The sequence below is a fragment of the Phaethon lepturus genome, unplaced genomic scaffold (genome assembly GCF_000687285.1).
Source record: "Phaethon lepturus isolate BGI_N335 unplaced genomic scaffold, ASM68728v1 scaffold5401, whole genome shotgun sequence".
Classification (NCBI taxonomy): domain Eukaryota; kingdom Metazoa; phylum Chordata; class Aves; order Phaethontiformes; family Phaethontidae; genus Phaethon; species Phaethon lepturus.
The window spans coordinates 32,923-36,661 of NW_010519893.1; the positions used below are offsets into that span (position 1 = coordinate 32,923).

Consider the following 3,739-nt stretch of genomic DNA (forward strand, 5'->3'; position numbering starts at 1 on the left):
GGGGGGGGGTCTTGTAAGCAGTAGATCTGTCCCAAATGTTGTTGCCTTTTCCATTGTGCCTCCTCCTTCCCCCACCCCTGCTTGCCCTATAGCTTGCTTTAGTCCTGAGGTACCTCTCTCCTCCTGCTCTGCATGCTGTTGTTCAGGTCCCTGGCAAGAAAACAGCAGAGGAGAAATATGAGGTGCTAAAGGAATCTGACTTAAGAGGCAAAAGCAAAGGAGACTCTTGATTTTATTCTAAGAGGGAAACCAGCAACTTCAGATATAACAAAAGGGGTTGCAAATCTTGAATGTGGATTGCAAAAGCCAGCCTCAGCATACGTAGCATGCTTGCCCTTAGGGAAAGTTAGAGCCCATGACAAGCAAAGTCAAAATTCCCAACTCCCAGTCCTCGCCTGCCTCAGGTAACAAACTTCACTGGAGCTTTCCTTTTTTTGTGTGTGCCAGACACTGGAAACCCTATTCATGACCTTTGAATCAATCCCCATTCTCCTTAAACCCAAACACTAATTCTCTGGGAGGAACTGGAGATCAAAGGCTTCCCTGCACATCTGTGTCTAGGTGAAAAAGAGCACTCACTTTGTGCTGGGATGGCAGGAAAACTATTCTTACGCTGCAATTTCCAGCGTTTGCTAAGTGCCTTCTAGGAATGCAGAACACAGAACTAATCAACACAGACGCACATATAGAGAGCAAAATAGAAAGCTGTTTCTCATCTAAACAGCTGAAATGCAGCTTAAAGCGTCAGTTACTGGCGAGTCCTTATGGAGACACCAAACTGCTATTAGCCAAGAGGGGAAAAAGTCCTTGAATGGTTTAGATAGTTTTATGATCAGTTCTTAATCCTTCATTAAAATAAACGGGAAAGCTCTGTGTTGGTCCTCTCTCTTGAACTATAAATATGCAGTATCCGCAGAGATGGATATTTTGGATTGAATAGGGCTGCTATGCACACATTCTCTGGTTCCTATATTGCAAAACCAGTTATTTAGAGATGACTCTGTGTGTGTGAGGGAGGGTGCTCCCCGCCTTTTTAAATAGACAGGGATGTGTGCTATATGGTCCAGTCAATTGTTATGAGCTACAACCTTTCAGAAAGCACTCTTTGCTCTTAGGCTCATGTGATTCGTTGCATGAGGAGTGCAAATGGTATGTAAAGTTTGCCTTTACATTGTGCCTTCAGGAAAATACCCAGACAAATAGGAGAGACATTCACAGGCACAGAAATACGTGATCTGTGCAAGCCTGTGAGTGGAGGAGTGGTGCAAGAAACACCAATAAGTAAGACGTAAGAAAAAGGAAAATCTAATAACAAAAAAAAGAAAAACTCACTTTGTGGCAAAGCAGACAAAAGCAGTAGAGAATGGAAGAGAGTTCGGCATGGTTCCAGATGCTGGTGATAAAAAGACTGGTCTTAGATACACGTGTCAGTACCAGGAGCTCTGTGTGTGAGCATGGCGGGGGGAGGAAAACTAGACATGATTGCAGGTGGTGGACCTAAACTATGGGGAGAAGAGCATGTACCAGCAGAGCCAGGAGGGGAGTGCTTTGTGTAGAAGGGTGCTATATGTTGAGTTATGGAATACGTGTAGGTTTAGGATTATTTTTCTTTTACAGGGAAAGAAGAACTAAATGGTACATAGATAGATATAAAGAATTTGGAGGGAAAGTGTTATACACCGAAAATAAACTGCTATGTAGTGTGTTGTGCATTGGGGTAATAATGGCAGGTGAGCCATGCAAAGGTGATCAGCTTAAAAGGGGAACTGCTGCAGGTCAACTGGAAAAAGAGGATCTTTGTGGGTGGATAAAAAGTTTAGGCGCTCAGAAGGGGAAGTAACACTTGAGAGGGATGGGAAAAGGTGCAGCCTGGAGGCTGGGTGAGGATATGAAAGGGACATAGACGCGTGCTAGGGTCTGCCACGGGGACGTAGGGTATGGAGTGGGAGTGGAGGGAGAAAGGTGAAAGCACAGGGCACAAAGGATGTTTGGAGGAGGAATAAAAATGGGAACTTTGTCTATCCGGAGGAAGGTATGGAAAATAATCAGCTACATGATTCTTATGGGAGATGTCTAAAGAAGACACCTTTGATTCTGTCAAGAAATAGATATGAGGATGTATTTGCGAGGAAGGTGTTAAAGTATGAAAGGGAAAGCTTGTGTGGTGATGGAAACACATGCCAAGAAGAGGAATGCAGAGGAAAAAATGAACTGGTTGGAGATAGGGTGTGGTGATGAGAAAAGGATATAGGGACCCATAAAGGTATGTGAGGGTGTAGTTGCTTAGAGAAATTTCAGAGGAGATTGAAGCCTGCTGGAGTGTGCTGCCTAGCTGCAAGGGAGAGACAGAAATGGGGAAAAAGCCATGTGAAGGTGCTGTGAGGAAATGCAAGATAGTGGAAACCATGGGGGCAGAGTGGACTGTGACAGAAATATAAAGGTCTGGCAGGTCTTGAGAAGCATGAGAATAAGGAAAAATGAAGAATGTAGGAGGCAAGAGGATGAAATTAAGAGCTAGGTTTTCTGTAAAGATGCCTAGGCAAAAGGTGGTTTAGTAGACGTATAGGTCAAGAGAGCACAGGGTGAGAGGAAATTTAGTTTTGTATTGCTTCATAGGCCAACAGAGAAAGAAGTGCAAAGGTGCAGGAGTGGCTTGGCCAGCAGAAACAGAGGATGCCTCCTTACTGGGTAGTTGGGATAACATAGGGGGAGAACAGGCAATATGTTACAGGGAAAGCAGTTGAGGACAATAATGGAAAGCAAGGAATAATGTGAGGGATGTGGGAGGAGGAGAACACATACACAAACATAAAGGAGTGATGTTTTTGTTAAGAGAGATTTAACAAATGTGCTTATATCTCTGTGGTAGGTACTGGCTAAGTGAAGCAGCAAGAGGGAATGGAATAAATGTGCTAGTGGAGAAATGACTAAAGATATAAAGCGGTGGGAGGAGAAGGAATGGGAGGGATAACTACCTGGAGGGTTGTATAAGCCACATGGCTGTACTAAGGTCAAAAGAAAAGTGTGAAGTGTGTGGGGAGGAGAGTGGAGTTAGGAGCTGTAGGGCATGAAGTGGAAGGCAATGGGAATGACAGTTCATGTATGAGGGGTGAGAAATTTATCGTGGGTTGACACACGATGGTGTGTAAGTGAGGAAGGTACCTGCCAGTTCGTGCCTACTTGTAAAAGCTGTGGAAGAGAAGGTGAAAGGAGTGAAAAGTTGTGTCTGATAAGAAAGAATTGTGCACACAGCACGCTCAAAGTAAATTGGAGAAGTACAGGTGAGGATTGCAGACCTGGGTGTGGGGCCTGAGAGAAAGAAAACAGCTTATTGGGGAGGGAAGAGTGATGAGGAGTGGGAAAAAGTTTATGATAGCTTAAGCCATCTGTAGTTATCTGACTCTTAGTTTAAGGGAGGCTGTTTAAGCATGGAAGTGGCCATACATACATGCGTAGCAGCATAAGAACAGTTAAGTTAAGTGCAAGGGGAGAGCAAGTAGGAGGCACAGGTAAATGCATATAGTCAGTGAGGATAGGTGCACAGGTATATGAGATACTGGCTTTGTGTGCAGGTCAGGGACAGATGTATTCAGTGAGTGTTGTGCTTACACGGAGAATCACATGTTCATTGCATCGTGGTACAACTCTCCGTGTTGAAATAAGTTATGTGAGACACACAAGAGCTGAGTTTCAGGAGTGCTAAGAGGCAATGTTTGCATTGAGAAGTAGGGTAGGGAAA

The 3,739-nt window shown here is 44.2% G+C and overlaps 1 protein-coding gene across 1 annotated transcript in view; it reads left to right on the forward strand.

The window, feature by feature from the left end:
* NTF3 (neurotrophin 3) overlaps positions 1-3,739 on the forward strand; it is a 54,823-nt gene that overhangs the window by 218 nt on the left and 50,866 nt on the right. The window lies entirely within an intron of this gene.